We start from the raw sequence: 10,875 nt of genomic DNA on the forward strand, positions 1-10,875 counted from the left end.
AAACCGAAACAGACTATCAACACAACCAAGAACGGGTGCATAACGTAGCAAGTGAGTATAAAAAGAGTCCAGTGTGAAAGCAACAGCTAAAAATTCTATTTAATTATTGACAAAAGAGCATAGCAAATTCTATCTTAATTTTGCATTTTGTTAAGGTCATCTATGACAGGTTAGCAAAAAAGTCTGAAGATTTTTCAGTGGTTACAGGCTCAAGAGTATGTGAGCAGTTGGAATGGGATGAGATCTCTGGGGGGCAAACAGAACAACTTAAAAAATATTTGTTCCATCTGAAACTAAAGGTTAATTAATTGGAATGATTAAAGATGACAACCTACAAGAAACATGTAACAGCATTAAGTGTTACAGACACTTTCTAAACATCCTGCTACCTCATCAGCCCTACAAAATACAGACCTCGGGATGACAATCCAAAATATTACTGAACATAAACAAAACCATTAAACCTCATTGATAGACAAGTTTAAAAAAAAGGCTGATAATGTTTTTCTATTGGCATCAAGTGAACATCGGCATTAAGGAAGCTCAAAGTTTACTGCATATGTCAAAGAACGAGCAAAAAAATGGTCATTTCTGTAGCTCAGGAAACACTGGCCCCATGAGCAAAATAAACATTGTTCGTGTTTGCTGAACAGAAAAAGCAGCAGTGTACTCATTCCAAACTATTATCGCTTTCCTGAGATACAGACAGTATCTTTTAGTTAAGCTAAAGAGTTGACAACCCAAGTCAAATCTATTTTTACTTAGATCTGGTCCTATAGGAAAACTAATGGCTCACAATCGAACTTGTGCACTATAAATTGCAGCCAAGTTGAATTTTCCTACAGATTGCCTGGAATTTCCCCAAGCCAACAGTCCTAAAGAAATTAATGATAAAATCTAGAAGTGTTACTGACACCTATAACAGAGATGAAAACGGCATGTTACTTGTAGATATTTTAGCAGAGATTTAACTAGAAATCCCATAAAGATTAGAAGATGGAGTTGAAAAAGAGGTACAGAGTTGCTGGAGAGAGGTTAAGAATTCCTCGGGTTCCAGGATACACTGACAAGAAATATCAATAGCTGCAGACAACAACTCTGTCTGGGAAGTGGGCCTGCATCCTCACAAAAACCGTCTTCTCTAGTGTCTCTCTGTCTGGGAATGAACAAGACTGCATGTTTGCCAGTTCCACCCAAAAAGGAGACTGGACTGGATTACAGGATTTCCTAGAGGTATCAATGGACAATAGCACTTAACACCTTCCAAGCATTTAGTATTTCTAGAGATGAATGCATTTACAATAGCATACACTATTTCAGAAGTGACCTTCCAGCAACGTAAATCAGTGCATTGCCTACAAGCATTTAGAAGTTAAAACCATTTATGAGAAAGTATTGACAAAGGTGAAAAATTGTACCTCTCCCAAAGTCAGGCTTTAAGAGTTGTGCTTCCCAGTAAGTCCTAAGACAGAACACTGCAGAAGCATGTTCAGTTAAGTAAAGTTGCCATAACAATTATGAAGGATATCCTTGAGATATTTTGAGCCAAAATGATTATCAGCATAACACTGAGTTAGCCAACGTAGGTCTGAATTCAAGTAAAATTAAATGGCCACAAGACAAAGAATAACAAAGAAAAGCATCCCAATATCCACAGGACTCACAGCCCAAAGCAAGTGACTTATTAGTCCAAATCATAATTCAAGTTTCTGCAATTTTATTACATTATTGCCTATAAAAATCTAAAGCTTCTGAGTTTTAAGTTCACAAACTAGTAGAAAATCCAAATGAAAAAGGTAGAAATGCCACTAATGGACCGAAATCAGGTAACTTAAGTGTTGGGTGCAATGACCTGAGACTCATGTAATTTCTACATCTAGCGCTTGTCATACAGCAAAAAGCCTCAGAAGATTTCCATCTGCCCTGCAAAAACACTCTGTGACACTCATCTAATTCTGTCTTAATCTTACCATCTACAGTAGTCAGGCTGTGACTCTGCTCAAAGCAGATTGCTCTCCTCCTGACCAAGTGACCTAAGCAACTGATCACTGAGTCCTGGCCCTTCTGAGGACAAGGATCTGTGTTTCTCTTAACCAAGGCTTCATCTGCCAAAAATCATAATCCAATGCCCCAATGTAACTGATACAGCACATAAATTTTCTCCCCCAAAATCGCCAGAAAAACCATTCTAGTGTAGTTTGCCAAAACAAGTCCCAGATTCAACACATAATGCGTCAAGATGACTTGTGTACACTCGGTACACAGAGTGAACCTAAAACTAGATGTCGTGTTGATCAGCACCCTTCCTGCTCCCTCATGCTTAGTAGAAACACCAGCTGTTATGAACTCTATCCAATTTGCAACATCAAGTAGTACAGAAACTCAGCTACTTCCATCCTTCACATACGTGCACAGCTTTCTCCCTACCTGAAAGCTTGCTACTTCCCCATTCATCATGTGATTAAATTTCATAATTATTTGAGACCATTTCCTTAAAAAGTAAAAAAAAAAAGAGGTAGAAAAAAAGTAACTGATTGTCCTTTCTGAACTTTAAAGACCATTGGATTGCTGTGATTTTGTGTTGCTATTTTACAACACAGAAAATAAACACATCTGTAGATGCAGGTTCACATCATGGCTACAGTTAAATTTCTATGCTGTGTAAAGTAGAAAGTTTCCCATTGCCATAACAACAAAATAGCTTCTTTTAAGCAAAAAGCTGAGCAGGACTGGGTCCTATAGTTTCTAAGACAGAAGTCACCAAGTTTTTAGCAGTAAAAAATTATGAAATTTTAAGGTTCCACAATACCTTAAGGCATTAATAATCAGATATGTATTTGATCAAATGCAGACCTTAATTCTAAAAACAAATTACTTCATGATGTGAGATGTTCTGGAATAACATTTGACAGTCAACGTGGCTTATAAAATTGCCTTTGACAGGGTTAAACTAATGACTAACGCGTCTTGAGGTGCCGGTCATAGCGTCTGCTCCTACCCAGTGTATTTATTTTCCCTTGTTTCTGCTGCTTATTTTCTTCACTTTGGACAATAAAAATCACCTGAAAAGTTTCATTTTTGCTTTTAGTTGTTTTCACTTTCTAAGTTGCCTAGAAGCAACGAAAAGTTTCTGTTTAGGTTAGAACCAATCTTGGGCGATGCTCGGGGAGGGAGGAATCGGGCGTAAATCTCGCTGAAAGAATAATGCCTCTGCCAGCACTCGGCGAGATGATTACCGTGTTTTCGGGAAGATTGTTTTACCTACACACAGAAGCTCAATCCCTTTAGCTGGGAGTTCCGAGGGAACCTTTAAGGCTTAGCAGAACAACAACAACAACAACAACGAGAAAGAGGTGTTGAACAGCACCACTTCCTTCTCCCCGCCTGTCACAGCCGGCTCAGCTGTTCTGGTCGCGCTCCGCATCTGCTTCTTTCTCCTGCTCCACCATCGCCTCCTCCCGCGGCCGCCCGGCGCTGACAGCGGGCCGATCCCACCGCCCCGGCCGGCACAGGCACCTCCGAGCAGGGACGGAGGCACAAAGTTTCTTTCGCGGGGCTCCGCCGGCAGGACCGGCTCCCCGGTTCTCCCCGGGCAAGCGCAGGCAGCGCCGCTCCTCAGGCACCGCGGGCAGGTATCGGCGCTGCCCCGGTCCCCTCGCACCCCTCCAGCCGCCCCGCCGAGGGGAAAGGGGCGGTTCGCCAGCAGCGCCTACTCACCGCCATGGCCCCGCGGCTCTCCCGGCTAACGGTCCGCGCTCCGCCGCCAGCGGGCAGCGGCGCCGGGGCGGGCAGCGCCGAGGGGGAGGTCCCGATGGCGCAGACCAGGCTAGGGGCGGAGCTTCCCCCACCCCTTTGCCCGCCTACTCGACGTACCTGTGGTCCGGCCGCCGGCACCACTCTGCCGCCGTCCCTTCCTCACCTCCCCGCACCTGTCACGGCCTCCCGCCGCCGCCGCTGCAGCCGCCGCCGCTGCCCCCGCCCCCGCCCCGCCGCCTCAGCGTTGTCCGCCACCTCACCCGGCGGCGCCCGGCCGCCATCTTTGGGGAGGCCTGGGGGGGCCGCGAGGGGGGAGTTGGCTCCGGCGCGCAGAGCGCCTGCGCGAAAACCTCCCGTGGGGGGGATGTCTATCAGAGGGAGGGGCGGTGACAGATCGGTGGGCGGGGCTTGTCGATCGCGGGGCGGGGCCGAAGCGGGGGGGTCGGAGCGGAGGAGGCGGGGCCGGAGCGGAGGGGGCGGGGCGTGCGGGAGGGCATCAGGGGAGGCGGGGGTCTGCTACTGAGTCTGGGTCTTGGGCCTGTTTTGTGGTCTGGGTCGGTGGTCTGAGATCTGGGGTCAGGGCTGCACCTGAGCCTTGCCTGTGGCCCTGGTATTCGGGCATGCGGTCTGGGCTTGCTTGTGTAAGCGCTGCTCAGCAATAAGGAAAACACCTCTATATTAATCAACCCCATGTTCGCTACAAATCCAAAACACAGCCCCACACTAACCACTGTGAAGAAAGTGAACTCTACCCCAGCCAAATCCCGCACATTCCATGCTTTATACCATACCATTTACATCATACCCAGGTCCCACACTATTCAGCACAACTTTAACCATCCCCCTTCTTCCTGTACTTTGATATAATACACAGATGTCATTCCTTTAGTCAATGGATCACCCTTGTAAAATGTCCATAAAATGACCACAAAGGCCCACAAAATGTCTTTTGAGTTCATTTATTCCATGAGTTTGGGTTCTATCAGTTATGGTGGTCAATTGGGACAGGAGAAGGGGCGTGTTGTGTGGAGTTACTGGGCGCCAAAGTCAGCTCATGTCGAGTCACTGATGCACTGCTTCTTGTAAGCTTCTCTTCCATTGGTTTGGGTGGTTTCTGCTGCCATAATTCCTGTAACATGCAACTCGAACCATGGTGCTGGGGCAGGGGCTTGCCCAGGTTGGGCCCTTGCATTGGCAGAGTGAAGGGTAGGAAGGGCTACCTCTTTTCTGTACAGCCATTACTGCAATGAAAGTCAAAGGCCTGAGATTGAGCAGAGCTCCAGGTGCATGTACAAGGCTGTGGGCACCTGGGGCATACCCTGCCTGCTGCCCAAGCATGTAGTGTCCAATATCCAAGAGGAAAGGGGAAGAAACGCGCCTTTTCCAGGTGCTTGTGCAGGGAGCAACTATCTTCCCTCAACACCTGCAATGTTCAGCTGGTGTTCTGAATGCTGATTTGTGATTATTCTTTGCTTAATGTTTGTCCTTTCAGCCATTATGGATTGAAATTATTTTACTACAGTGTTTGACTTAATGACCTTCTGCAGCAGTGGACCAAACAGAATGAGATGTTTTATAAAGTGATTTTGTTAATTTGCCTTGAAGTTCTCTGTTATTAAGTTAATAAGTTGTTATTTCTCTTGCATTTCAGCAGTGTTCATACCATTTTTATAGCTTCACAGCAGACAGATAGGTAGCTCCTATCAAAAAAGCGTGCATTAAATGATGTTTTACCATCTCCTGGTTGCTCACTATAGGCCCCCTTTCCAAAATTCATAATTTCAGTGGTGAATAGCATCCTAGACTATGGTATCACAGATCTGAAAAACTAGAGAGACATGGACCTGATCAATATTTGGATGAGCTACCTCGTTATATACTGCGGAAAATGCTGCTGGTGATTCATTCAGTGGCATTCGTCTGTCTATGAGTCAGGCTGAACAAATGCCACTGCACAGCATTTGTGGGTTGTACCATCCAAGGGCATAAACTGGAGATTTTTGCCAATTGCAGCTGTTAGGAGATCACTGATTTTCATACCTTGTTCCAGTTTCAGTATGGGTTTCTGGAATTAGCCAGCAGTTTTGGTGGAATACAGCAGAGGGTTTCCACAGTTGCTTATATCAGGCACCACTCATTGGTGGTTGGGCCAAGAACAGCGGTGGCAGCAGCAGCCATGGGTGCCATTGTAGGCAGCCACAGATCCTGGCTTTGTGTCAGACTGTACAGTTTTGAACTGATGCATGCAGCACTGATTGTATGTGCCCCACTGCCCTGGGAGAGAGCGTCCTTCATGTCTTCTCCTGGCTTCTCAGGGGTGCTGCCCCCTCACATTCCTTGCATGTGAAATTAAGAAATCTGTGTGATGTTTTGGATATATGGGTGCAGACATACAGCTGTGACAGGGAATAGATGAGAGTGCTTAGGGCCCTTCTCCCCATCCAAACACTGGTCCTGGTGGTGCGTAAGTTTGCATTGCATGGCACAGTCCTTCATCTGCTTCCTTCATTTTAGAATCATAGATGTATAAGTAAGTGCGTATAAAATTCCATTTTCTGCTGGAGAACCAATTAAAGTCACCTGGAAATCATTCTGCATAATATTAAAAGTGAGTGGAAGGCATTGGGGAACCAATATAGCGACCTCTGTGTCTCTTTTTAGGGGTTTGTAAATAAATGGATTTTTCTAAGCCAAAACTAAGATAGATTAGATTATTTACAGGTGTGAATTGCCTATACAATTCTCAGGCACTTCTCAACAACTGACCCAATGCTCTTCCTTTCATCTGTTGTAGAACTTCCCAGAAGGACTCACGGAGACAGAAATTTTTTACAGATATGCATCCAAGTGCTCATGATGAACATTTATGAAATTGGTACTGTAGCTAAATACAGTAGAGGAGAGATGGGGAGACAAATACAAAAATGTATTGCAGAGTACCCTCTTAAGATATAGTTGTGATTGTATAGCAATGCTCTCCTTCTTTGGCCCTCATTTTTTCAGTCAAACAAAGTTACTGTCTCCAGACTACTGTGAAAAATTGGTGTTATAACAGTCATTACTTCAAGTTTGCATTAAGTTGTATTTACTCAGCAAAATATGTAGCAGTCTGGTGCTGGGATTAGAACTCAGAAGCTCATGCTAGTTTTAAAATGCACATCACTTGATCCAATTCTCCAATTCTCTCCATCCTTGCAAGATGTTCCATCCCTGGAAACATTCAAGGCCAGGTTGGATGCCCCTCTGAGCAGCCTGATCAAGATGAAGATGTCCCTGCTCATTGCAGGGGGATGGACTAGATGAGCTTTAAAGGTCCCTTTGAAACTAAACTATTCTATGAACCATTCTACAATGAAATGAGGAAAACCTCCAGTTCTAAAGTGAAAATAATGTGGCTTATGTTGGAGAGTTCAGCAAGTTTCTTACACGTGCATCTACCTCCATGGTGAATGACCTGTTTTTACACTTCAGCCGAGTTTGTAATTACGTGTAGCACCTCTGCCAGAAGGGAGAACAGTGACCTCTCTTGGTAGTGGCAGCTCTACTGCTGTCACACGGGACCTCCTGTAAGGGCAGCGGTTGCCAAATGCAGATCAGCAGATCTGCAGTTATACTTTGTAGTGTTTTATGTACCACCAAACAAACAGGTTTGTCATCCAAACTTCATTTGAAAACACTGCTGGGAACATTTACCATGGTCTCACACACCAGAAGGAGAGCAGTTTGGACTGTGGACTGTAAAAGCCATGAGTTCAGTAGCACTGCTGTCTTCTACCAGACAAGTACCATCAGTATAATATACAACAAGTAAAGAAATAAAGACAAGTGTCCACTTTCTTAAACAAGTAACTAATGTATAAGCATAACTCCCCTAAAATAAACAAGCTATAAGATGATAGCAGCTTTATAAGGTGAATGAGGTTTAATTTTGATGTGTTGGTAAAAAAAATTGCAGAAAACTTCATTATCACAAAACTGAGTTACTGATTTCTTTATGTCATCTCAGGCATACAATGTCTTCACCTGAGCTGCATAACACTCATTGTATTTGTCCAGATTTCTTTCAAAGAGGCTGCCAATCAGTATAAATTATTTGCTGGTTTCTGAGTTGTATGAAAGGTTTTGAACTGTAAAAATCCCACTTTAATATCAGAATGATGTATCAAAATGACAGTTCGATGAGAACTGTTTAATACTAGACATGATTCATTTCAATGGTAAAATACACGCTAGTTGGGAAAAAGGAGTCTGAGATGTAGTTAATATTATCAACTGTGTTTTCTAAATTTGGTGAATTAGTAGAACTCAGAACACATTGAGTAGTAGCATATAATACAATTTTTGTCATGTCTATAACTGGTTTTTGACACTTGTTATAGAATAAATATTGTATGATATATTTTACCATGCTTTTCTCAAAATTCTGATGAACACCTTAAAAGTACACAAATCCACAACTCGTTGTCTTCTTTACCTGCTTTTCAGGACATGGATGATGAAGTCAATCATTCTATGACAGGATTAAACTGTCTGAAATTTTAGAATGATGGCACGAAAATTAATGGGAGGATTAAATGGATAAAAACACTAATCCCATCAGAGGCCACAAAATTCAACCATTCGGCTCCTGCATTACAAAAGTAACTCTAACACAGAATTGGGAATTTGAGGGAAATCGCAGTTTGTTAAATTCAGAGGTTAGCTGAAATCTGCCATTTCCCTCTTACTCCTTTATTTCGTTTTCTGGGAGAAATTTCACTGATTTTCAAGGGGATTGCTTTCAGAACTGGACATTGATTAACATAAACAGGTATGGCATTGTGAACTTAAGAGGTTCAGGAGTTAAATCAGACCAAACTCTAAAAGAAAAACTAAGTAGTCAAAAATTTTAAATTTAGTGCAATCTAGACTTCAAAAACATTCACTGGAGCCCAGCTGACAAAGCAGCCTAATTGTGTGGCATTTGTTTTTCTGATATGTCTATTTGCTATGAGGAAAAGAAAAATAGAGTCAGAGATTACATGAACAAAAAGGAAATACATGGTTTAGAACCAAAATTATTTATCTTACTTTGTTAAAATGGAAAAAATATATGGCACAAACCTACTTGTTATGTTACTTTTCAAACTCATGTCAAAAAACTAAAATACAAACAGTGAAAAATGCCTAGCAGTTATGTTCACCTTGGCATTGTTGCAACTGATCATTTTGTACCTTGCAAATCTTTATTTGTTGAAATCAGCCACTGGTTGGACTGTGATTTTCCCATCATGAATTAAAGCTATGCTCTCGTATTATTTACAGCCTTGAAGTGATATTTAAAACAGGGGTTGTAGACAAAGCAGTATTTATTAGCCTCATTACTTTCAGAAAACATTGATGTTTGTTTTGGCTTTGTGAGCAGAGATATTTCTGAAATGTCTTTGGTGATCTCCTAGTTAACAGTTGGTTTGTGATAGATAAAGCTGAATAATCAGCCAGCGCTGGCTGTAATCAAAATATTTACCAGAAGCATACTTTGAATTTGTGCTTCTACTTGCAGTTGGTTTGAAATACTTTTGTAGCATTCCTTTTCAAACCACGGTGAAAAGTTAGACATTAAAAGATCCATTGTATGGAAACAGAAAGGCTTAGAAGATTCAGGTGCAGAATATAATTGGATAGGTTACCGATCCACATTTATTCAGGACCTTTTTCCTTCTTGAATATTCAGGAATTTCATGCCCAGGTTTAGATTTTTCCAAGAGATTTGCTCTCTGGATAAATAGTAGCTTTCATCTGATGAATCTCTGAGAGTCAAATATGAATTTTCTGGAAGATCACCTTTCTTTTGGTGAAACCTGGCAGCGTTTAGTATGGACTGACTGTGCTTAGGACTTTTTGACCTAATTGAGGTCCTAATTGAGCAGCAAGGAAACTACCTGTCCCATTTGAGCAACTATGCCCCTATTTTGAGGAGTTTTGAGAAGCACGAGATTTCCATTATCTCGTCCTGAAATGCTGAGTTTAGGGTTTCTGCTGTGACTCTTTTTGTCCTTTGAAATACCAGACTCATGTTGTGCTTGGAAACAAAGAAGTTGAAAAAAGGTTTCATCAACCTCTTCACATAAGGGTGTATTTCAAGCTTGTTCAATAAAGGACCTCGAAGTGCAAATCCTTGCCCACCAAGATAACAACCTGAGTTCAATGTGCTCAGGGAATACTAATTAATCTCTTCATTCAAGTTTTCCTGCTTTTGTGTGTGGGGTTTTTTTGTTTTGTTTTGTGTGGTTGTTTTTTGTTTGGTTTTGTCTTTGTTTTGTTTTTGTTTGTTTGGGGTTTTTGGGAGGGTTGGGTTGGTTTTTTGGTTGTTCTTTTTTCTTTCCCCAAGAAGTCTGAATATTTAGCATGTCACCAACATTCTTTGTGGTTTTCCAGAAGAATTTAACTGCTTCATGATGGCTTGGAGAAAGTCGGTTCATCTCATATTTATTTCAAGTATTTTTCTTCCAAATGAAGCATTCAGACGATGTGAAAGTATCATCTGTGTGTTCAGACAAATACTGTTCATACCTAAAAACTCTATGACAGTGGAAATCAAGTGTACTTCACTAGCTTCAGAATAGTGGAGCCATTGAAAAATCTTCAAACCAAGATGAGCACAAAGAACAGTCTTGACTTCTGAAGTTCTGTGCAATAAAAAGCTTAAGTCATGGTTGATGAGGTGTCTCAGAGACGTTAGCAGTGTCAAACAACTGGCAATTGGTTCCTGTGGCAGGAAATAACAAAAGCAACTCAGTGCTATAAGCAGTAGAAGCTGTCCTATCTGTTGTTGGAACTGGAGTTTTCTCCTTTTTAATCACCATGTATTGTAAGTGAACTTGTTTTAGTCCCCAGAGAAACATATCTTGCTTTTATGTGGTCTGTTCGTTTGGTACGAATGGTACTGGCTAATGTGTGCACAACTTTTGGGCAAACTCAAATATTTAGCCAGTCACTTGGTTAATGCAATTGCATTGGTTGAGAAAAGTTTGGAACATGGCAGGATGAAAAAGGGGAATAAGGTATGCCACAGAGGACTGTTAAAAACAGAGACACTGCATCTGGCTTAGGAATCTTTGAGACACAAATTGCTACAGG

The 10,875-nt window shown here is 42.2% G+C and overlaps 1 protein-coding gene across 3 annotated transcripts in view; it reads right to left on the bottom strand.

The window, feature by feature from the left end:
- The window catches only part of FNDC3A (fibronectin type III domain containing 3A), a 115,510-nt gene extending 111,388 nt beyond the window's left edge, over positions 1 to 4,122 (bottom strand). The window contains exon 1 of one of the 3 annotated variants that reach the window (XM_051779300.1): positions 3,874 to 4,122. The gene's annotated coding sequence lies outside the window, so the exon portion shown is untranslated. Of the gene's footprint in view, positions 1 to 3,717; positions 3,819 to 3,873 lie in introns of those variants that run through there. The other 2 variants (XM_051779303.1, XM_051779302.1) reach the window with 2 other exon arrangements.
- Between the last annotated feature and the right edge of the window lie 6,753 nt (positions 4,123 to 10,875).

The sequence above is a fragment of the Manacus candei genome, unplaced genomic scaffold, assembly GCF_025592945.1.
Source record: "Manacus candei isolate 608988 ecotype Guabito, Panama unplaced genomic scaffold, ASM2559294v1 h1tg000014l, whole genome shotgun sequence".
Taxonomy (NCBI): Eukaryota; Metazoa; Chordata; class Aves; order Passeriformes; family Pipridae; genus Manacus; species Manacus candei.